Raw genomic sequence first — 26495 nt, forward strand, 5'->3', positions numbered from 1 at the left:
GGAGTGAAACCGGTTGACGTTTTTACTGAGGTTCGATACGCCCAAAGCACTGAAAATAGCATGTTATGCCAATTCGACCTATGAATCCCAATGATTCGTCGGATCATGATGACTAGAAATTTGTTGATGGCTTCAACTAGACCATTAGCCTGTGGATAATATGGAGTTGAACTATCGTGACGCAAGCCAAGTTGGTCTGTAAGTTCAGTCATTATAATGTTTCGAAAATGACACCCATGATCAGTGATAATCACTTGTGGAAAACCAAACCTAGCAATTATATGATTGAACACGAAAATCGCAGCAGTTTTGCCATCTACCCCAAATGTAGGAATCGCCTCGGCCCACTTGGTAAAATAATCTACCGCAAGGATGATATACGCATGCCCCCCGGCCGAGTGAGGGTTACATGTAATAAAATCGATACCCCATTTCGCAAGAGGACCGACGACAATTATAGGGTGGAAAGGAGCAGGTGGAGAGCACATCTTTTGATCAAAAATTTGGCAGTTGTGGCATTTTCGGATCGTGTTAATACAATCTTTAAACAAAGACAACCAGAAATAGTCGGCGTGCAATATCTTTTGGGATGTGGAAAACCCAGACATATGACTGCCACATGCTCCAGAGTGAGAGTCATTTATAACCCTTTCAGCTTCCTCATGAGTTAAACAACGTCGGAAAACAGAGTCCGCCCCACGACGATAAAGTGTATCTCCAATAATTTTTAATTGTTGGGACTGGAATTGTATTTTCCGACGTTTTGATCTTGAGATTTTTGGCCGAAAGGATTGGGTCTGGAGATAAACTATGATATCCCCATACCATGGATCTAAAGTGCTGATTAGAAACAAGGATTCATCTGCAATGGGTTCCTCTGCCACAGTTTCCGTGCCAGTACGTGGGAAGTCACACATTAACTCCGTAAAAACTAAAGATTTCTTCGACTTAAACTTTTCAAATTCCAGGTCGAACTCCTGCAGGATCACAATCCATTTGGAGTACTTGCCCCCTAGCAATTATTTGGTCAAAATATAGATCATAGGGTTTCAATCGGAAATTACTGTAGTTTTGTGTAGTAAAATGTAATGACGAAAATGTTGGACAGCTTGAACTGCTGCCAATGCCAATTTCTCCACATGTGAATATTTTAGCTCAGTTGGATTTAAAGTATGACTAAGGTAATATATCACATGTTCACTACCGAATTCATCTTCCTAAACTAACACCATTCCAATGGTGGAATGAAAGGCGGCGAGATATAAGAAAACGTTGGACAACTTGAACAGCTGCCAATGCCAATTTCTCCACATGTGAATATTTTAGCTGAGTTGGATTTAAAGTACGACTAAGGTAATATGTCACATGTTCACTACCGAATTCATCTTCCTGAACTAACACCATTCCAATGGTGGAATGCAAGGCGGCGAGATATAAGAAGTAGTCCTAGTTGTAGTTGGGAGGATGGAATAACGGTGCATGGGTCAATGCGTGTTTTAGTGCATCAAAATATTTGTCAGCTATCTCATCCAAAAAGAATGGAGTATTTTGTTTCAACAACCGGGTAAAACCCTTTGTGATCTCGGCATAGTTAGGAATGAATCGTCGTAAAAAGTTTTCTTTCCCTTGCAAACTTTGGAGTTGGCGAAGACTTGAAGGAGGAGGCAATTTGACAATAGCTTCAACCTTCGAGGGATCGACGCGGATGCCAGCTTTCGAAACAACAAACCCCAGTAACCGACCTGTTTCTATACAGAAAACACACTTGTGTGGATTCAACCTAATTCGATAATGCCTACACCTCATAAAGGTTGCTCGTAAATGGATGAGATGATTAGCTCGATGTAATGAATGAGCAGGTAAATCATCGAGATAGGGTTGAACAATGTGCTTGATATCATGAAACGCATAAGACATGGCTCTTTGAAAAGTTTCCCCAGCGTTCTTGAGCCCAAAAGGTAATTTGCAATAAGCAAATGTCCCCCATGGACAAATGAAAGCCGTTTTCGGTTGATCAGCAGGTAGAGTATTTATTAGATTGTATCCGGAAAAACCATCCATGAAGGAGAATATTTCACTACCGACACAATCATAAATGATTTGATCGATATAGGGAGTTGGGTAATTGTCTTTTGGACAGGCTCGATTAATATCCCTATAATCGATACCATTTCTTATTGTTCCTTACTTTTTGTTAATAGGAACAATATTCGATACCCAATCCTTTAACGGAATTGGATAAATGAAACCTGCTTTAAGTAATTTTTCAACTTCTGCTTTAGTAGCAGCAGCTTTTCGCGGGTAGATCTGACACAAATGTTGGCGTATGGGTTTAGCATCCGGGTAAGTTTTGATTTCGTGAACAACAATTGCTCGGTCAATTCCTGGCATTTCCTCATGTGACCAGGCAAACACGTCGTGGAATTCTTGAAATAGGCCCTTATATGTTTGAATTTCATTTTCCGTACAAGAGGCACCTATATGAATGTTTTCAACAATTCCAGGCTTAACCGAAATGTCAATAGGAATAGTTCGAGAAATGTTTCCCAAACTTAACTCAGAATCAGGATTTTTCATTGGATTCTGAGGTTCCTTGACATATTCAGTTGTAAAAATAGATGAAAAATCATTTTCAAAGCGATCAATCTCAGGTAAAAACGAAGATCTATGACGAAGATCTTCCCATGGTAAATCATCGACACATAGGATTTCACAAATTTTCTCATCAGTGTGAACAAGTTCGGAAAACATTGCTGAATCTGAGTTTGATGTTGAAAGTGATTCTTCATGGACCACATTCATTAAGTCAATTTCAGTTGAAGAAGGGTTGGAAAACGACTGCACGGCCTAATACACAATGCCATATGCACTCAAAGGCATAACATCACCAAATGAGTCTATCTTAGATTCGGAAGGTACGATCCAAGGATCATCATAAAGAATAGTGTCTGATGAGATCATATGAATGGTTGTAGTAGAAGACGATGCATTGATATGAGGAAAAGGAAAAGTTCCTAGTAAACCAGAATCTTTAACTAGTCCTACTCCAACATCCTTATACAAGATAGTTATTTTTCTGACATGCTGAATACTTTCAGAAGAGGCTGGGTCGGATGAAAAGTAAGTTAGCTAGTCTATAGTTACAATCTTCCGGTTATGAGGGAACTTTATAAGCTGAAAGACCGAAGAAACAACAGCCGTCATAGCGTAAGACCAACTACGACCCAAGAGAAAGTTGTAATCTAAAGGTGCATCAACCACCTCCACATCCAGATTAAGAGTTTTGCCTTCAACCCCTATAGGTAAATCCTTTAGAATGCCAAAAGGATGGAACCCACGGCCATCAAAGGCCTTTAGAATCACCGGGGATTGATTAAGCATGGGAGAACCAAGGGATCTCCAACATTGGATCGACATAATACACGTTGAGGCTCCCTCATCAATCATAGTCCTATAACATGGTCTGCTTTTGACTAACATTGGAATCTGGAAAGCCATTTGATGAGGTAAGCGAGGTGTACTATTTTCTAGATCGAAAATTATAAGGTTGAAATCCTGAACGTCAACAACTCCTATGGCCAACAATAGCAATTTACGTTGTGCTGGACATGATTGCAGCACTTCCAAAGCCGACATTGCCGAAGGTGAAATAGCCAAATCTTCAACAATGTTATAGTTCTGAGCCGCTCTTGCATGTGAATTGAAAGCTGACTTTCAAAGTATACCCTTGGTCGGCGGTTTGATTACTAAGTCTGGGTTAGGTTTCTCGATCTGTAGTGGATCGAAACCGGGAGTTGAAGTTGATGGGTTCGAATGAGAAGATTCTGCTTCCTTACCATCAACAGGACTTTTACTTCCATAATCTTGCGATCGAGTCGTAATCCTCACATGGGACATCATCATTATGCATTCTTCGGAGGCATTTAAGGAAGAACCTATCATCTTACTGTCTTGACTAGGAAAAGCATCCTTCAAAACAACAGGCGTTCGGGAACCTTTGATGATTTTTGCAACCTCTGCGCGATGAGGGCAGTCTCTTGTAAAATTCTCTTCATTACAAACGAGACAAGGATAACGAGGTTTGCGTTTCTCATCAGTTGATTCCGTTTTTTTTGGTTTCTTTTTCGAATTTTTATCTGTTTTATTTTTCTTCTTCCCTTTCTTTTTACCACCGGATTTTGATTTGGATGTAGATGACTCTGCAACATGAATATCAGCGGAAATTTCCGCGGAAGAATATCCTGTCAGGGAATCTGGTAAAGTCATGATAGGAGAAGAATTCTTGGAATATTTCTTCTTACTTTTGGTATTAACCGTACCGATCATACCATCAGCGGCATGAGACCCTGAAGGAGTTGCATTTATTTGATTTTGTTTAGGAAGGTCGAGGATTTTCTCATGTAACATACCTAACTACGTATAAACTAAGTCAAGGTACTGAGCTTGAGAAATTACTTGCTCTTCAGTAACGAATCCTGCCTTAGCTACATCCTCAGTGATTTTCGGTAATAAAGATTTTACAAACCATTCAGCTAAGATTTGATCCGGGATAAAAAAATTCACTAAACTTCGTCGACGTCTCCATTCATGAATGTGATCTGAAATGTAAGTGGACGTCAATTGTTTTAATGAAGTTAATAATTTCGTGCCATTGTCATATCTGACTGGCAACTGAAAATGAGTTAAAATCGAAGTAGCTAACTGACTAAAGTTATAAAAAGTGGCTCGCGGTAACTCAATGTACCACTTGGCCGCAGGACCAATTAGAGTGCGCTGGAAAAGCCTTAAACGGATTGAATCATCTGAAATGGAATTAGATGCACACTATAGGTGATAAGTCATCACATGGTTCGACGGGTCCTCTCCTGATTTGCCTTCAAACTTAGGAATATAACTAGGCAACTTATTCGGCATTGGCAGCCAAAACGGAAGATAGTTAATTGGATTGTTTGTAAGGCGCGACAAGTCAGGCAAGTCCAAAGCTGCAATGAACGGTAACTGACGATTAGGGTCCCTGAAACCCTGGGTCATGAGACCAGCCCCAGGAGGAGGATATCCAGGATAACTAGGAATTGGAATTGCATTTGGGATATTATATCCTCCCAGAAAACCAGGATTAACTGGACCGTACTGGGGTTGTCGAGGTTGTTGATATGTATATCCAGGGTACGGTTGATACTGATAGACTAGCTGCTGCACAGCAAGACCGAATTGGTACTGTCCCTGGTACGGTTGATAAGTAGATTGAGGTTGACTTGTGACAACCGTACTTGGACCATGTTGTCCTACAAGCATTTGAACCGAAGTCTGAATTGTGGATCCAAACTGAGGTAAAGATGTCTGAGGAGTTGATACAGGAACAATAGAAACCAGAGCGGTCGATACTCCAGAAGTAAGTGGGGTATATTGAACAGATGTTGCAGTAGTTGCAGCAGTTGTTTGAGGCGGAGTACGAGGCGTACTAGGCGCAGGCTGAGAAACTACAGAAGGTGCGGAAGTTTGAATAGCAGACTGGGCAAGTTGCTGGGGTGAACCAGAAACCAAGGGTTGTCCAGATTGAGATGACAACTACACATTCGGTTGCAAGATCTGTTGAGATTGAGATGGATCCCACACTAAGTTCATTCTGGGGTACGGACCCATAGCAGGTTGAGAATATTGAGGACCATAATCGGGTAGAGGGTAGGGTTGGTAATTGAAAGGTACATTTCCAGCTCCTTGGACAAATGATTGACCGGAAGGTGGTTGGAAACCTTGGGTTGGGTACTATCCTTGAGGTTGATAACCTTGAGGTGCATACTGATAATGGGGTTGACCTTGAGGTACATATTGATACTGGGGTTGACCTTGAGGTACATACTGAGTCTGGGGTTGACCTTGAGGAATGTACTATCCCATAGGTATGTACTGTCCTTGAGGTTGCCCCCCAGGCGGAAATTAGGTACCTTGAGGTTTCCCCCTAGGCGATAATTGAGGACTTTGAGGCTGCCCCACAGGCGGTAACTGGCCACCTTGAGGTTGCGGATTAGGAATAGTACCTGACATCATAAGAATATCTTCTACACTCAATGGCTTAGTTCCGTTATTACTAGTTAATAACCCTTGTTCAATAGGTTGAGGAGATGCTCCCGAAAATGTACCAGTAAGTGACTCATACCCAGAGGGAACAGAAGGACCGCAGTATAAAAAGGTTTCTGGAGATTGAGAAAACATGGACGACTGTCTTGACATATTTAACGGAGGATAATAACCCCTAGGTGTTGGGTGAAAAGGAATGCGAGGTGGTGAAAAACTTAGTCCTGAGTTTTCCAAAAAATTGGTCAATGAAAGATACCAAGCGTTGCTCCTAGGCCGACTGTAAAAGATCGATTCACACTCCCTAAGTTCTATAGCTAGTTTATTTTCAGGGATAGGGATACCTTCTTCCAGAGTAACAAGTTCTTCAATAGCAATAAGTCCAGAAGGAAGATTTTGGGTAATGACTCTTTCTACCCTAGGTGAACCAGGACCACTGGAAGTTGGAGAGGCAAATCCTGATGTTGGAGTAGCAGCAAATTTAGTTTCAGGTTCAGATATTTCAGGTTCCTCAGCTAAATCACTAGTAGATGAAAAACTACCAGTAACTTCGGAAAATGAAATAGATTGTGGATTATAATCTGTTACTAGAGCTTGATAATCAGGATGTACAACCAATGAAGACTCTCCTTCTTGAGGTGACCCAACTCTACTGTCTGCAGGAGTTACAAGGGCTCGTAGCCCTTCAGGCTGGCTTCGTGAAAACTCAGGAGGTTGGCCTTGAAGTCTACCAGACTTCCTCGGTAATTCAGCCACGATTAAATATTTTAACTACTTCACACGCAAACAAAGAAAAATCTCAATGAAAACCACCTAAAGCCTCTAAAGAACCAAACAAATTTGAATCACATGCCTAAATAATCTAGGAGGTCAAACCACACAAACAGTAACTTTCTGTACCGAAAACACTAGTTGCTGATGAAATCCAACGTTGCAGAATTCAATACAGAAATGTCGGTTGGAACAGTTACCCCGGCAACCTGCTTAATGAATAGATTGGCACAAGTTTCTCCACTAAACTGTCTCGAGTGAAGAGAACCCCCCAGAAAATCCAAGTGAGTCTAGCCGACGTCTGCTCCAGGTACAGTGGGATCTTCCCTCCACCGTCACCTTAGGAAAGAATCCTATAGAATATGGTCACTAAGGTTACCAATGGAAACAAATATACTTGGGGGAACAGTCTATGATCCGATACGCACACAAGGGCAGAGTAACAAGCTGAATCCCCTTGAAGGCTCCTTGACATAATCCAAGGTTTACCAACAAGTGACCCCAGGCTCTTCGACAATGGTTAATCCGAGGTTTACCATTTTTAATACGTGAATATCTTCTATCATTCCCAATGAGGAAGGATTGATTCCCACACTAGTTCAGATATGATCTCGTGCTTCTCCTTTAAGAGGAGCTTTCCCAGAGCATAGATGTAAGAATTGGAATTTATCTCCTACCGCAAGATACAACTACTTGTTTGTTTTACTATCTTGGAGATTTTATTACTCCCTACTCCAAGATACTAGCCTAAGCTATGTTGGTGATATAGAGCCCTAGAAATAAAAAGATTACTAGATAGATTTTACTTTAAGCGTTATGTTTATTGGTTTTTTCTTAAGTGAAAAGGTGCGGAGATGAAACTTATGGTGTGAAGACTCGACTCCGAATCACTAAAAAATGCACTTAAGATGATAAGCAATCTTTTCCCTTCAATGAATTTCCAGCTAAGAAAGAGTTGAGAAATACAAATACTTGTAAAAACAAATCTTTTCTTAACAAACAAATCAAAAGAAGAGCTTTTAGTCTTTTCCAATACACTCAAAAATGAGACAACTAGTTATGCTTACGAAAATTTCCCTTTTCTTTCAAACACTCAAATACTACAAAAAAGGAACTTTTTCAAAAGAGATTTTTATTTTTATTTTTATAAAACAGTCAAAACTATGGAAAAATCTAATCTTGAGGTCTATAAATTCTAAAAAACTATTTGAAGTAAAAGATTACAAGATTTCTTTTCAAGGATGTTTTACTTAGCTATAAGCAAACTAAGGACTAATTTGTCCAGAATCACAAATCAGTCAGAAAACAACCAATTTTTGTTTTCTTTTCTAAAAATGAAATCCAAAACTTTTAACACAAGTCCTTTCGAAGTTTCGCAAAGAGAAAAACAAGATGGACTCCTCAACAAAGGCAGATTTTGCAAATGGCCAGACTCATAAGAAGGCCAGTAAAAAGCAAGGTGATCTGAGGCTTCTAAGGCTTCTAAGCTCTGAGCTACTACAAGACTAAAATGAAAATCAAGCCCGGCAACCAAAACTTCTAGGAATTTCATCTAAAACCCTAATGCCAATGGAAATAACCTAAGAAAAATTCCTGACAAGTCACGTGCAGGTCTGGGCAGAGGCTAAAAACACCTAAACAAATCCTAAGCTGACTGAAAGAGAAAATCTTAAGTTTTTCAAAATTTTGACACGGTCCGCATGCCCGCAGTTCACACAGGTGTGGTACCGCTATGTGTGTAAAGCAAAAGTATGGATAGGTCCGCACTTTGTTACAAGCAGAGGGTGCAGTCCTCTCCCAAAAGTATGAAAAACAAAAAATAATTCAAGATCTACTAAACCTACCCAATCCCACACACATCAAGCCAAAAACAGAAACAAAAACACAATTTCTCAAGTCAAAGTAAAAGCAAATCAAAAATTCAAGTCCCCAGTGGAGTCACCATTTTGTCGGCCGGATAAGTCGTTCTTACGGACAAGACCGACCTCCCTAGTATCTAATAATATCTAGCGACAAGAAAACCAAACAAATTCTATCTTTCTCTAAATATGTAATTTATAAATAAAGGAAAACAAGTGTTTTAGGCCTACCTTGGGTCTAATGCAAATTTGTGGAAGCCTCGCTCTGTTGATCCAAATGAGCTCCCTTGTAGAGAATCTACAAACGCAAACAAGAACACACATTAAATAGCACCTGAAAAGCCAATATAATAAAGCATACTTATCATGATGATCAAGGAATTCAAGAAAAAAATCACATAAGACAATTTGTTGAGAAAAATGAATCTGATCGTATTAACTTAAATCAAAGAAGAACTTTACAACCTTGGTGCCTTGATGCTATACAAGCTCCTCCCAGGGTCCAACAAGAAGTCTCCTCTACTTTGACAAGTTTCACTCTCTTCCCAATGAAGCCGAAAGGTATGTAATCTCTCCTCTCAAGCTTAACTAGGAAGTCTCAATTCCAATAGCATTTACCCTCAAAAATGTTCAGCTTCTAACCTCCCTAGTAACCAACCCAATGCCTTAATTTATAGTGCAATGGAGGGAGGTTACTAGGTCCACCTTCAAAGGGATAAAGACCTCCTTCAAAGGGATAAGCTCCTCTCATCAAGGGATTAGCTCCTTCAGTTTTGGGATGCATGAACCACCTAGGAGCAAACCATCCATGTCAAGATTCCTTCTAGAATCATCTAGAATTAACCACAAGTGCGTTTTTAAGAATAATCTTGCACCTTTTTGACTTTCACAGGGGTCCGCACCCACTCCTTTAGAGACAGAGCGGGCAGGTCCGCAGGTAAAATGAACAAGGGGTGCGGGACCGCAGGTAACAGTTAGAGAAAGTGCGGAACCAGAGCTTTATTGATTTTTAAGGTCTTTCTCTCATTTTCAAAGCTTGACATGAAGACCTGAGGTTTGAGACTTGCTAAGGAGGACAGTATGAATGATGATAAACCCATATTGACTGCAAATAGTCATGTTGACAATATTTTTTGTAACAGTTCCTTCTTTGTTGTCGGTCTCTAATTCAAGCCATCCATCGATGATACTCTTCAAAAATGATTCTTTTGACAAAGATTTATAAAAATATTGAAGCCACTATCCATTTACCAATAGAGTAATCCTATCTTTGCAAATGGAATTTTTTTTATGACATTTTTCATCATATATAATATAAATATCATAGGGCCCAAGCCATCCACTATGGAAATTTCTCCTAAAATCCTTCAACTTGGAGTGAAATAGAAAGGCCTAGTCTCATGCTTTGGATTTCTTCTTCTTAAAGAACTTTTCATGCCACCAAGCTATTTGATGTTGTATCATTGTTGTTTAGTGCAAGGAATCCTTGTGAAGTTCATCTAGCTCATTGATCAAGAGAAGTATCTACTACTGGGCTTTAGAGAAGTCGATTCAAAATTGGGCAGTGGTTCTAAGTGTGTGGATTTATGTTTTAATTGGAAACAATGCTCTTTTCCCATACATCAGTACATATGATGTGAAACTGGAAGTGGTCCTCCATGTTGTCTAATCAAATGATAGAGCTACAAGGATTTTGTCAGCCTAGTCCTTGAGGTGTAGTCAAACATTTTGGGTGATGATATCCCAAAGAATTCTATTTGTCCCTTCCACTTTCCCATTAGCTAGTGGGTGATATGATGTAGTAACCCTGTGTTTAATCTTATATTTTTCAAGCATATTTTAGAGGATGATTTGTTAGACATATTTTTGAGAAATTTAAATGAAATAAGCTAATACACCCAACCATATTGCAATAAAATTTACAAAATCAATATTCTTTATTCAAAAGTACATTTATGTTTTTGACCTGCTAGTCGAATCCTAATTGGTTGAAATAAATAGACATAAGAACTAATATGTCATCCTTGCATGATTTGAGACAACAACATGGTGTACACAATAACCTCTTTTGTGGAAGCTGAGACCATCATTCGATGAACAAGAATAACATGTTAACAAACAATTAAATAAAATGATATTATCAATTTATATTGACATCAAAACTGTTGAAAAGTGTGCAACAAGAAATGCTTGTTGAGAATGCAACAAGATGATGGAGCTTAGTGAAAAGAGTCGCCTTCACTAAGTGGGCCCGCAGGAAAATTATGGTGCAAGTTCTATTTTTGATCACAGTGTGAGTGATCACAGTGTGGGTGACCACAGTGTGAGTGATCACAGTGTGAGTGATCAAAGTCTATTTTTAGACTCGCTGTCAAAAATAGAAAAGTCAAATATATTGTCTCATAATAATATTTGGACTATAAACTTGATCTTATTCTCTTGGAGCACTTCAGGATGAGCTACGGATGTGGTACATGCAGATCCCAGAGGGAAATACGTGGTTACCTATGGGATGACTAATATTTGCATGCAGGACTTTAGTTAGAACTCAATCGAGTTGAGTTTAGTGGACTGGAGGTGCAGTTGATGGAGTTGTGTTCAATTTAGCCTTGTTAAACTGGTTGTATTTAGTCTAACTGATCAATAGAATAGAGATGAGTTGGGTGAATTAGTTATTAATTAATTCACAAGTTATTAACTCATAATGGAACTATAGAATACATCAGTTAACTCAGTTTCATGTCAGTGCATGTTCAGTTCAGCAGGGACAAGTGTTAGAGGATCAGATTGCTATCAGTTGTGAGTATAGCTGTGCATGATGATTTGCACAATCAGAGGGATTGAGTATGCCAACGAATTGGCCAATATCAAGAATTGTAGCATGTGCTCACGTCCAACAGAGTGTGAGTGATTATTTTCAGGTCAAATACAAGTTTGGTAAGCCATTCTCATCAGTTCTTGAGAAGGTATTGAGCTGGAGAGGCATGCAAGCAGTGAAATAGATTTGGAGATCAGATCTGACCTGTATTGTGTGTAAAAGGTGGAGCTGGTACTGGATTGCTTGTGATAAGAATTGTACTTTGTAATGTTACATGCTTCAATCATTAATATAGAGATAGTGTGGGGTTTTTAGCGAGATGCTTTCCTCGGGATACATACTGTGTTAATGAGTTTGATTGATGCTTCTATGTGTGCCTGTGAATGTTTCTGCTTCTGTAAATTGATGATCAATGTAGAGTAGATTATGTATTATACATGTTCCGCTTATAATTGTATGATCAGGATAATCTCTGTGAATATGTGTTAAATTATTCAAAATTTCTACATGGTATCGGAGCTGCTTGATTTGTAGAAGAGATTTTTATAGGATATCAAGCGAGGATTGATCATCAGATCTATTATTCAGAAAGTGTTTACATTTTATTTCTTCAGGCAAAGTCTGTAATCGGGCCAGGTATCCTCTGGATTCATCCTTCTTTTGGAAGGTGAGATATTTGGTGAATGCCCATACACTCGATCTCTGTACAAGAAATACTTTGTTCTCATGAATTCTAGATCAGAAGCGGTTGAGTTTTGTGTGGTGGAATTCGAATTTAATTCCAAAGCAAGAGATAAAACTCAGAAACATTAAGTGTGAGAATGGAGACAATATGTCGCAGTATCTCACGAAGTTCACCCAATGCCGGGATGAGCTAGGAAGTGTGGGGGTGACTGTTGGATGAGGATGGTGAGTCTAGCACTCCTTGACCTTCCTAAGAGTCGGAATAGCTACCACGACTCAGTGAACGGAAGGGAGAAACTTCCAGGATGGGAGAGACTTTGGTCAGATCTTCTGCAGGAGGAGATTAGACGGAGCACCAAAGACGGTTCTTCATCCATGCAGGATGAGGAGAACTGTGCCTTAGTGAGTAAGGTGAAGAAGGGGAAGGAGAAGGGTTCTCTTTCCGAATCCAATTCTTCCAATGATGGGAAGAAGGTTGACAAGTCAAAGGTGAGATGCTTTCATCGTCATGAGATTGGTTCACGGGTCAGGAACCTGTATGCTCTTGAGGTTCAAGATGCATAAAAAGCCTTGAGCAGCGAGGCAACTGATGGAGACTTGGTGGTTCAGAGGGAAGGTATGGTACCTTCAATATGTAGAGCCAGAAGAAGTCTCAGACGATTTTGGAGGAGCCACGATTGGTGCAGCAGCTTCAGGAGGTTGTGGAGCCGCCACAATAGGGGAAGCTGAGTGGAGATGGAGTAGAGACATCTACTCATCCAGAGACCTCCATCAGGGGGAAACTTCGAGCCAGGTGGGCTGAGGGATCGCATGCAGCCATACCTCCAGGTAGGAGGTGGGGTGATGTGGATTGATTGTCCCAAGGAGGAGGGGCAGGATCCTTAAGGTACCCAACCTCTTGGATGAGACCTTGCTATGGGAGCCCCAATGTGTAGTAGCAGGAACTGACTAATTGGGTAGAGACAGATGCAGATGGAGTGGCAGAGAGAGTGATAGTGCAGGGAATCCCAGGACAGCGCATAGCTAGCAGGCTGCAGCACTGCGAGAGGCACAAGTGTTTTGCATAGTGCTAGGTGGCACAGAGAGGTGTGCAATGGTGCGAGATGCATGGAGATGTTGCAGTAGTGCAGATGTCAGAGAGGGAGCACTTGTCAGCAGCAGGTAGAGCTTCAGCATCAGAGGGTGTTTCTATCCCAACAGGGTGGTCAGTTGGAAGGTGCAGTGCGGATGCAATGTTGGGAGATACAACCAGCAGTAGCACGGATGCAATCAGAGATCAAAGTGACAGAGGCTAGAGCAGTCATATACTGAAGAGAACAGAGATGCAGAGTTTTTAGTTGGCAGAGGAAATAGCAGTAAGAGACTTTGATGACAGAGCAAGTGGACCAGCCAAATGTGTTGCATGGAGAACATTCCAGAGATACAGGAACGGATTTGAGAGGAAGCCTTTCTTGTTGAGAGGGAGTGTTGAAAAGTGTGCAACAAGAAATGCTTGTTGAGAATGCAACAAGATGATGGAGCTTAGTGAAAAGAGTCGCCTTCACTAAGTGGTCCCGCAGGAAAATTATGGCGCAAGTTCTATTTTTGATCACAGTGTGAGTGATCACAGTGTGGGTGACCATAGTGTGAGTGATCACAGTGTGAGTGATCAAAGTCTATTTTTAGACTGGCTATCAAAAATAGAAAAGTCAAATATTATTGTCTCATAATAATATTTGGACTATAAACTTGATCTTATTCTCTTGGAGCACTTTAGGATGAGCTACGGATGTGGTACATGCATATCCCAGAGGGAAATACGTGGTTACCTATGGGATGACTAATATTTGCATGCAGGACTTCAGTTAGAACTCATGTGAGTTGAGTTTAGTGGACTGGAGTTGCAGTTGATGGAGTTGTGTTTAGTTTAGCCTTGTTAAACTGGTTGTATTTAGTCTAACTGATCAATAGACTAGAGATGAGTTGGGTTAATTAGCTATTAATTAATTCACAAGTTATTAACTCATAATGCAACTATAGAATACATTAGTTAACTCAATTGCATGTCAGTGCATGTTCAGTTCAGCAGGGACAAGTGTTAGAGGACCAAATTGCTATTAGTTGTGAGTATAGTTGTGCATGATGATTTGCACAATCAGAGGGATTGAGTATGCCAATGAATTGTCCAATATCAAGAATTGTAGCTTGTGCTCACGTCCAACAGAGTGTGAGTGATTATTTTCAGGTCAAATACGAGTTTGGTAAGCCATTCTCATCAGTTCTTGAGCAAGTATTGAGCTGGAGAGGCAGGCAAGCAGTGCAATAGATTTGGAGATCAGATCTGAGCTGTATTGTGTGTAACAGGTGGAGCTGGTACTGCATTGCTTGTGATAAGCATTGTACTTTGTAATGTTACATGATTGAATCATTAATATACAGATATTTTGGGGTTTTTAGCGGGATGCTTTCCCCGGGATACATACTCTGTTAATGAGTTTGATTGATGCTTCTATGTGTGCCTGTGAATGTTTCTGCTTCTGTAAATTGATGATCAATGTAGAGGAGATTATGTATTATACATGTTGCTCTTATAATTGTATGATAAGGATAATCTCTGTGAATATGTGTTAAATTATTCAAAATTTCTACATGGTATCAGAGCTGCTTGATTTGTAGAAGAGATTTTTACAGGATATCAAGCGAGGATTGATCATCGGATCTATTATTCAGAAAGTGTTTACATTTTATTTCTTCAAGCAGAGTCTGTAATCAGGCCAGGTATCCTCTGGATTCATCCTTCTTTTGGAAGGTGAGATATCCAGTGAATGCCCATATAGTCGATCTCTGTACAAGAAATACTTTGTTCTCACGAATTCTAGATCGGAAGTGGTTGAGTTTTGTGCTAGTGGAATTCGAATTTAATTCCAAAGTAAGAGATAAAACTCAGAAACATTAAGTGTGAGAATGGAGACAGTATGCCCCAGTATCTCACGAAGTTCACCCAATGCCGGGATGAGCTGGGAAGTGTGGGGGTGACTGTTGGATGAGGATGGTGAGTCTAGCACTCCTTGACCTTCCTAAGAGTCGGAATAGCTACCACGACACACTGAATGGAAGGGAGAAACTGCCAGGATGGGAGAGACTTTGGTCAGATCTTGTGCAAGATGAGATTAGACGGAGCACCAAAGATGGTTCTTCATCCATGCAGGATGAGGAGAACTGTCCCTTAGCGAGTAAGGTGAAGAAGGGGAAGGAGAAGGGTTCTCTTTCCGAATCCAGTTCTTCCAATCATGGGAAGAAGGTTGGAAAGTCAAAGATGAGATGCTTTCGTCATCATGAGATTGGTTCACGGGTCAGGATCCTGTATGCTCTTGAGGTTCAAGATGCATGAAAAGCCTTGAGCAGCGAGGCAACTGATGGAGACTTGGTGGTTGAGAGGGAAGGTATGTTACCTTTCAACATGTAGAGCCAGAAGAAGTCTTAGACAATTTTGGAGGAGCCACGATTGGTGCAGCAGCCACAATAGGGGAAGCTAAGTGGAGATGGAGTAGAGACATCTACTCATCCAGAGACCTCCAGTAGGGGGAAACTTCGAGCCAGGTGGGCTGAGGGATCGCATGCAGCCATACCTCCAGGTAGGAGGTGGGGTGATGTGGATTGATTGTCCCAAGGAGGAGGTGTAGGATCCTTGAGGTACCCAACCTCTTGGATGAGACCTTGCTACGAGAGCCCCGATGTGTAGTAGCAGGAACTAACTAATTGGGTAGAGACAGATGCAGATGGAGTGGCAGAGAGAGCGACAGTGCAGGGAATCCCAAGACAGCGCATAGCTAGCAGGCTGTAGCAATGCGAGAGGCACAAGTGTTTTGCATAGTGCTAGGTGGCACAGAGAGGTGTGCAATGGTGCGAGATGCATGGAGATGTTGCAGTAGCGCAGATGTCAGAGAGGGAGCACTTGTCAGCAGTAGGTAGAGCTTTAGCATCAGAGGGTGTTTCTATCCCAAAAGGGTGGTCAGTTGGGAGGTGTAGTGTAGATGCAATTTTGGGAGACAGAACCAGCAGTAGCACAGATGCAGTCAGAGATCAAAGTGACAGAGGCTAGAGCAGTCAAATACTGAAGAGCACAGAGATGCAGAGTTTTCAGTTGACAGAGGCAATAGCAGTCAGAGACTTTGATGATAGAGCAAGTGGACCAGCCAGATGTGTTGAATGGAGAACATTCTAGAGTTACAGGATCGGGTTTGAGAGGAAGCCTTTCTTGTTGAGAGGGAGTGTTGAAAAGTGTGCAACAAGAAATGCTTGTTGAGAATGCAACAAGATGATGGAGCTTAGTGAAAAGAGTCGCCTTCACTAAGTGGGCCCGCAGGCAAATTATGGCACAAGTTCTATTTTTGATCACAGTGTGAGTGATCACAGTGTGGGTGACCACAGTGTGAGTGATCACAGTGTGAGTGATCAAAGTCTATTTTTAGACTGGCTATCAAAAATAGAAAAGTCAAATATTATTGTCTCATAATAATATTTGGGCTATAAACTTGACCTTATTCTCTTGGAGCACTTCAGGATGAGCTACGGATGTGGTACATGTAGATCCCAGAGGGAAATATGTGGTTACCTATGGGATGAATGATATTTGCATGCAGGACTTCAGTTAGAACTCAAGTGAGTTGAGTTTAGTGGACTGGAGGTGCAATTGATGGAGTTGTGTTCAGTTTAGCCTTGTTAAACTGGCTGTATTTAGTCTAACTGATCAATAGACTAGAGATGAGTTGGGTTAATTAGTTATTAATTAATTCACAAGTTATTAACTCATAATGCAACTATAGAATACATCAGTTAACTCAGTTGCATGTGAGTGCATGTTCAGTTCAATAGGGACAAGTGTTAGAGGATCAGATTGCTATCAGTTGTGAGTATAGTTGTGCATGATGATTTGCACAATTAGAGGGATTGAGTATGCCAATGAATTGGCCAATATCAAGAATTGTAGCATGTGCTCACATCCAACAGAGTGTGAGTGATTATTTGCAGGTCAAATACGAGTTTGGTAAGCCATTCTCATCAATCCTTGAGCAGGTATTGATCTGGAGAGGCAGGCAAGCAATGCAATAGATTTGGAGATCAGATCTGAGTTGTATTGTGTGTAACAGGTGGAGCTGGTACTGGATTGCTTGTGATAAGCATTGTACTTTGTAATTTTACATGATTTAATCATTAATATACAGATAGTGTGGGGCTTTTAGCGAGATGCTTTCCCGGGGATACATACTGTGTTAATGAGTTTGATTGATGCTCCTATGTGTGCCTGTGAATGTTTCTGGTTCTGTAAATTGATGATCAACGTAGAGGAGATTATGTATTATACATGTTCCGCTTATAATTGTATGGTCAGGATAATCTCTGTGAATATGTGTTAAATTATTCAAAATTTCTACAAAAACAAGGCTACTACAAAATGAAAGATTCTGTAGCGGCCTTTTAAAATTAATAAATAGAATATAATAAAAAACATAACTCAAAATTATTTGACGTTGAAAATCAGATTTACTTAACAAAATTTTCTTATTGCCTATTTAGATTGATAAGTACCTTAATGTTTGATGACTTAATGATTATGTGTGTGTCTCCTTACTATTTTTTCACCTCATACTCTGTAGATTTCTATTTATTTTGATTTTCCCTCAGTTGATTTAGGGCTCCAATTTAATTTTTTTATTGTATCAATTGACTAATACAATGCTTAGGTGAGGCACTGTAACAGAAAACTACTAGTGCTAGTACATATCAAGTATTGATGGATTAGAACCATAATTATTTTGAGGAGATTTTCCTGAGTTACTGTTACCATCATGAACATATTTTCCTGAGTTACTGTTACCATCATGAACATATTTTCCTGAGTTACTGTTACCATCGTGAACATGAACAAAATTTCTCTCTCTCTCCTTCCTTATTTCGTGTTTTGTTTTACATGACCATAAAATCTACCAACATAAGCTAGTTTTCACATTACGTGACCCCATGTATGCCCCAAATTACGGTTTTTCATACATCATTTTTATCATATTTTTTTATTGAATCAAAATGAATTATCTAGCATGAGTTCCTTCTTTGCCATCGATCTCTAATTCAATCCATCCACTGATCATGCTCTTCAAAAATGATTCTTTGGACAAAGATTTATGAAAAAATGAAGCCAATGTCCATTTACCAATAGAGTAATCCTATATTTTCTAATGGAATATTGTTTTATGGCTTCTTTATCATATATAGTGTAAATCTCATAGGGCACAAGCCATTATGGAAATTTTCCCTAAAATCCTTAAATTTGGAGTCAAATAGCAAGGCCTAGTCTCAAGCTTTGGATTTCTTCTTCTTAAAGAAATTTTCATGCCATTGAGCTATTTGATGTTGTATCATTGTTGTTCAGTGTGAGGAACCCTTTTGAAGTTCATCTACTCATTTATCAAGAGAACTATCTACTACTGTGATTTAGATAAGTCCATTCCAAATTGGACAGTTGTTCCAAGTGTATGGATTTATGTTCTAATTGGAAACAACACTCTTTTCCCATACATTGGTTCATATGATGTGCAACTAGTAGTGGTCCTCCATTTTGTCTAATCTGATGATAGAGCTACAGGGATTTTGTCAACCTAATCCTTGAGGTGTAGTCAAATAGTTCGGGTGATGATATCCCCAAGAATTCTATTTGTCCCTTCCACTCTCCCATTAGCGAGTGGGTGATATGATGTAGTAACACTGTTTTTGATCTTATATTTTTCAAGAATATTCTAGAGGATAATTTTCTAGACATATTTATGAGAAATTTAAAGGAAAGAAGCTAATATGCCCAACCATGGTCCAATAAAATTTACAAAATCAATATTCTTTATTAAAAAATGAATTTCATTGTTTTTGACCTGCTAGTAGAATCCTAATTGCTCAGGAGAAATATACACAAGAACTACTAGGACACCCTTGCATGATGTGAGACAACAACATGGTATACACAATAACCTCTTTTGCGGAAATCGAGACCATCGTTCGATGAACATGAATAACCTATTAACAAACAAATAAATAGAATCTATTAAAAACCATACCTCAAAATTATTTGATGTTGAAAATCAGATTTACTTACAGAGTTTGATTCTTGCCTATATAGATTGATAACCACCTTAATTTTTGATGACTTAATTATTATATGCATATCTCTTAACTGTGTTTTCACCTCATATTGTTTAGATTTCTATTTATTTTTCTTTTCCCTCAATTGATTTAGGTTCCTAATTTAATTGTTCTCTTGTACCAATTGATTAATACGATGCTAAGGTGAGGACACTATAACAAAAAACTATTAGTGCCAGTACATATCAAGTATTGGTGAATGAGAGCTAGAATTTTTCTGAGGAATTTTCCCAAGTTATTGTTACCATCATGAAAACATTTATCATTACCAACAAAACTATAATGATCCTTAGTCTGAGGCTTATTTTTCTATGGTGGAGGCTCAACATACATTTCCAGATTGACAAAAACCTCTTTAACTGGGATGTTCTTGCCTCTATTACACTGAGCCCTTGATGCTTTCCTCTCAATTTGTTTATCTTTTTCTATGGATTTAGGGTTATTCTCAAGCTAACTAATTCCCTCTCACTGTGAATTTTTAAAGTGTGGGATAAGGTCCAAGAGGTCTATCTCATCATTTTCCTTGAATTTTTGTTTCAATTGGACATGATGGAATTCAATATTCCTCACCATACTCTTGGTGACATGAAAAGGTATATTTTCAAAGCTTTCAACCCCATTTCCTTCAAAAAAATCTAACCACCTAGCATGGAGTGACTCATCAAGGTCATCGTCATCAACAATGTGAGAATCAAATGTAGCCAAATCAACTGGTGGAGGACTGTGCAAAACACTAGTTATAAGACATAGTTTCTCAAAAACCAAGGGCTTTTCATAAACAATGCAAAGGAAAAAAACATCCCAAACATTGCCAATTTTGGCCAAATGATGCTTGACCAAAATGTTGATAAGGTTGTGATGGAATATAGAACTGTTAGGTCTTTTATGTTCATCTTGATATGCCTTGGTCATGTTGATGAGGCTTTTGTGCAAGTAATATGGGAGGTTAATCTTATAACCTGATAAAACCATTAGAAGATAGATGTGGTATATAAACACTAACCGATACCGACCTTCACACGTTAGGTAATGGAATAAAAAAAATAATAGATCTTGTCATCTAGGTTTGAGATAAGTAATCAACATACCTTTGACATTATATGCACAATTCATATTTGCTAAAAAATTCTGCCATGGTATATTGCACACATGACAATTCATTGACTAGTTCTCATCTTCTCTAGAGAGATGTGTGGCATCATCTATGAAATCAACATTAAGTAGAATCTCCACATCATGGACCTTTGCCTTTATTCCATTGAAAGTAGAGGCAAAGGCCTTAAATGATCCATCGTTAAAGCCCTAAAAGAATTAAATAAATTCCCACCACCCAACCTACTAAAAGAGAGCCAAATATTCATCATATGTTTGGAAGATAAGACTCCCAATTTTCTTAGTTCTAATTATGGGATCCTTGAACTATGACTTGGTGAAATTTCTGGTAGGATTGAGTGTGAACAGGTGGTTAAACAATCCAAATGGGGGTTTGAAACCCTAACAGCTTGTAGAGTAGCATGAAAAACTTGAATAGAGAAATGAAATGTGTAGAACATAGATACAAACCCATATGGTGTGAATTGGATAATTGGTGCAAGTGGTACAAAGTGTACCAAATAATATCTATGAGATCCAGAGCAGTACTATGACCTAAAAATTCAATTCATGACAATGATGAACATGTAGAAATTTTGAATAATTTAACACATATTCAACAGAGATTATCATGATCATGTACTATTGCGGAATACATACACAATACATAAGCTCCTCTACGTTGATCATCAATATAGCAGCATCAATAACAATAAAACATCAAGAGCATTCACACATTAACATAGTATGTAACCCGGGGAAAGCATCTCGCTAAAAACCCCAACTATCTGTATATTAATGATTGAGAACATGTAACATAACAAAGTACAATGCTTATCACAAGCAATCCAGTACCAGCTCCACCTGTTACACACAATACAGCTCAGATCTGATCTCCAAATCTATTCCATTGCTTGCCTGCCTCCACTGCTCAATACCTGCTCAAGGACTGATGATAATGGCTTACCAAACTCGTATTTCACCTCAAAATAATCACTCACACTTTGTTAGACGTGAGCAGAGGCTACAATACTGGGCAAATACGTGAGAAAACTCATTGGCATACTCAATCCCTTGATTGTGCAAGATCTGATGCACAACTATAGTCACAACTGATAGCAATCTGATTCTCTACCACCTGTCCCTGTTGAACTGAACATGCACTGACATGCAACTGAGTTAACTGATGTATTCATTAGTTGCATCATGAGTTAATAATTAGTTTAACAACTCATCATTAGTCTATTTGTAGTTAGACTAATTACAACTAGTTTAACTAAGTCAAACTGAACACAACTCCATCAACTCCACAATCAACTCCACCAAACTCAACTGATTGAGTTCTAACTGAAGTCATGCATGCAACAACTCAACTGACTCATAAGAAAAGCGTATTTCCTTCTGAAAGCTGCATGTGCCACCTCTGTAGCTCAAACTGAAGTGCTCCAAGAGAATAAGATCAAGTTTATAGTCCAAATATTATTATGAGATAATAATATTTGACTTTTATATTTTTTGACAGCCAGTCTAAAAATAGACTTTGATCACTCACACTGGGATCACTTACACTTTGATCAAAAATAGAAGTCCATCTATTTTTCCCAACTTGACCAATCATCCATAAACAACAACCTGCAATCCATAGACATGATCCATATTTCTAAAAATAGACATAGTCTAAAAATAGACTTGCGCCAAAAATAGCCTGCGGGCCCACTTAGTGAAGGCGACTCTTTTCACTAAGCTCCATCACCTTGTTGCAATCTCAACACTCCCTCTCGACAAGATATGGATTATCAGCAACCCCTATCCTGCCTCAGTGGTACTCAAATTTTCTCCTGGTGAGAGCCTTCGTCAGAATATCAGCATCCTGATCCTCTGTTGGAATGTACGAAAGTAACATGATCCTCCGATGCACACAATCTCTGATATGATGGTACCTGATGTCAATATGTTTAGATCTGTCATGAAATATAGGATTAGTCGAGAGTTTAATGCAACTCTGTTTATCACAGTAAGTCACAATAGGATCCAAATGAGAACCGAACAAACCAACCAGGATCTTCCTCATCCATATAGCCTCGCATGTAGCCAAACTTGCTGCCATATACTCGGCCTCCGCTGAACTGAGTGCCACGGATCTCTGCTTCCTGCTGTACCAAGAAACTGCTGTCGATCCAATACTAAAGACTGCTCTTGATGTGCTCTTTCTGTCCGTTGGGCTCCCTGCCCAATCTGCATCCATGAAGCCACATAGCTTCACCTCATCCTCCTGTCTGTACCACAAACCATATCCCCATGTGCCTCTCAAGTAGTGTAATACATGCTTGCCCGCCTTCCAGAAGATCTTGGTAGGCTTAACCATAGCTTGTGAAAGTTGGTTAACTGCATAGCATATATCAGGTCGTGTATTGACCAAATACATCAGCGACCCCACCAACTATCGATAAACAGTGGCATCCACTTCTTCTCTCGAAGTGGCATCCTCCTTCCTCCAACCTCCAGGAAGAGGAGTATCAACAAGCTTGCAGCCATGCATGTTGAACTTCTCCAGTATCTCCCAAGCATACTTGCCCTAAGAAACAAACAGTCCACCACTGTGCTGCCATATTTCCAATCCTAGGAAATAGTGAAGGAGGCCCAAATCCTTCATCTCAAACTCTGTAGCAAGATCCTTCTTGCATGACAGTATCAACAGCTCATCACCCGTTAGAATCAAATCATCAACATACAATACAATGATAAGCAACTTACCCTCCACCACAATCTGGTATAGGTTAGGATCCGCCTCGCTCTTGGAGAATCCAAGTCCTGTGAAATAGCTGTCTATCCGTGTGTACCAAGCACGTGGTGCTTGCTTCAACCCATACAACGCTCTCTTGAGCCTGCACACATGCGACTCGCTGCTGAAGACCTCAAAGCCTTCGGGTTGCTCAATGTACACCTCCTCCTCAATGACTCCATTGAGGAACGCAGTCTTCACATCCATATGATGAATGTGCCATCCCATCTGCGCTGAGAGAGCAAGAATCGTTCGTATGGAAGAATACCTTGCGACAGGTGCAAAGGTCTCCTCATAATCGATCCCCTCAATCTGTGAAAAGTCTCGAGCAACAAATCTTTCCCTGTACTTCTCCACACTCCCGTCAGCTGCCTGCTTGACCTTGTAGATCCATCTCGAACCCACCACTGATTTCCCTTCCGGTCTAGGAACAATCTCCCATGCACTGTTTCTGACAATAGAATCATACTCTTCCACCATGGCGTCTACCCATGCGGGATCCTCCACAGCTTCCTCGAAAGAGGATGGCTCAGTCACAACACACTTGCTCATAAGAGCCATGTATCCAGTGTACCAATCAGGCGACTGTCTCTGCCTGCGTTGGGCTGTAGGTGGTCCTACAACTTTCTCTCCATCTTGAGCCAGTCGCTCAACTTCTGTCAAGCGCTTTCACCCTTTGATGGTTGGCGCTTCATGAGTGGTCTCTTCCACTCCATGAACCTCGTCCTGTGGCTGATCCACGTCCTGAAGCTCATTCTTAGGAACTAATAGCTCCTCATCTGCATGCAAGTGTAGCTCCCTCTCAAGCGAACACTTCATGGATTTCTCCTCCTGAAATTTTATATCCCGTCGCACAACAATTTTACCACTGTCTGGCAAACACACACGATAGTTGTGGGGCGTATCAGTGTACCCCACAAATATCCCAACCTCTGTGGTCGGCTCCAACTTCTTCCTGGCATCCTTCGTCACATGCATGTAAACGTTAGCACCAAAAATCCTCAAATGAGAAAGATCAGGCTTCTTACCAGAATAAGCCTCCTCAGGTGTACTCATGCCAAGTATCCTATGAGGACAACGGTTCCGCACATAAACTACTATATTGCATGCTTCCGCCCACAAGTGAAGGGGTAGGCCCTGATCATGCAACATTGCCCTTGCAGCACCCACGATTGTTCTGTTCTTCCGCTCAGCTACCCCGTTCAACTGTGGGTTATGGGGAGCTATGAGCTCTCTACGAATCCCTTCTGCCTTGCAGAAATCCTTGAACTCATCCGAGATGTATTCACCACCATTATCGCTCCTAAGAGCCTTCACCTTCTTCCCTGACTCCTTCTCGACCAGTGATTTAAATTCACAGAACTTTGAATATGTCTCGCTCTTCTTCTGCATGAAGAAGATCCAGCACTTACGAGAGAAATAATCAACAAAAATCACATAATACCTGTGTTTTTCTATCAAAGAAACTGAGAAAGGTCCACACACGTCTGTGTGAATTCTCTCAAGGATCATCGTGGCGCGACTATCCTTCTTGTGAAAGGTGGCTTTCACAAACTTCCCCAAAGTAGACCCCTTGCACTGATCTGACTGCGCAAGTGTGCCTTTAGGAAGCCCTGTAGTGATCTGCTGCTGTATCTTCAAGGCTCCATGGTGAAGGTGACCCAATCTCCTGTGCCACAACTCGCCATCATCCCGGCTCACCAATCCTTCTGCCTTGCCTGCCATTGCTGCGCATCCATCTACATGAAACTGATAAAGGTTCCTCACTCGAACCCCTATCTTCCGGGTCTCACCGGTTGTCTTGCTGCGTAGGAAGGCCTTTCCCTTGCTGAAAACAACATCATACCCCTTGTCTTCTAACATCGCCACTGAGATGAGATTCTTCTTCAATCCTGGAACATGCATGACTTCCTTCAATACAAAGGGTTTACCAGACTCCCTCTCAAAGGAAATGGTACCGATACCGGTCGCACTGTATGTACCATCATCACCCATCTTGATGTGCACTCCAAGATCTTTGTCCTCCAGATCAGAGAACAAATCTCTATCTCCCGTCATGTGAAAAGACGCACCACTGTCCAAGAACCACACCGATCCCATCACACTTGAAACCAAGCATGCGATCAATGAAAAATCAAGCTCAAACTGAGAAGCTAAGGCCTCTCCCCCTGCAGATCCACCAGCTTGCTTGTTCTTCTTCTTCTGCAGACAATTTGTGGCATAGTGTCCGTGCTGGTGACAGTAAAAACACTTCACCTTGGACATATCATGCTTCTTTCCTTTCGCACCAGACTGAGAAGATTTCTTGCTCTTCCCTTTCTTTGCTTTGGCAGCCAAAGCACAATTCTCTTCATCAGATACCTTTGATGAAGATCCATTCTCACCTTTATTGTTTCTGAGTTTATCCTTGAGCACCAGGTCGCTCTTGCTTTGGAATAACATTTGCAATCTGTTGAAAGACATTTCAAAAACACCGCTGCAAATTCAATTTTCCACGAGCTCCAAACTCAACCGCTTCCGATCTAAAATTTGTGAGAACACAATATTTCTCGTACAGAGATTGACTGTATGGGCATTCACCAGATATCTCACCTTCCAAAGGAAGGATGAATCCAGAGGCTACCTGGCCCGATTACAGACTCTGCCTGAAGAAATAGAATGTAAACACTTCCTAAATAGTAGATCTGATGATCAACAGCTCTGATAACATGTAGAAATTTTGAATAATTTAACACATATTCAACAGAGATTATCCTGATCATGTACTATTGCGGAATACATACACAATACATAAGCTCCTCTACGTTGATCATCAATATAGCAGCATCAATAACAATAAAACATCAAGAGCATTCACACATTAACACAGTATGTAACTTGGGGAAAGCATCTCGCTAAAAACCCCAACTATCTGTATATTAATTATTGAGAACATGTAACATTACAAAGTACAATGCTTATCATAAGCAATCCAGTACCAGCTCCACCTGTTACACACAATACAGCTCAGATCTGATCTCCAAATCTATTCCACTGCTTGCCTGCCTCCACTGCTCAATACCTGCTCAAGAACTGATGAGAATGGCTTACCAAACTCGTATTTCACCTCAAAATAATCACTCACACTTTTTTAGATGTGAGCAGAGGCTACGATACTGGGTGAATACGTGAGCAAACTCATTGGCATACTCAATCCTTTGATTGTGCAAGATCTGATGCACAACTATAGTCACAACTGATAGCA

This window comes from Pinus tabuliformis, chromosome 6 (genome assembly GCF_031772625.1).
Source record: "Pinus tabuliformis cultivar Carrire ecotype Pingquan chromosome 6, CPIR1, whole genome shotgun sequence".
NCBI lineage: Eukaryota > Viridiplantae > Streptophyta > Pinopsida > Pinales > Pinaceae > Pinus > Pinus tabuliformis.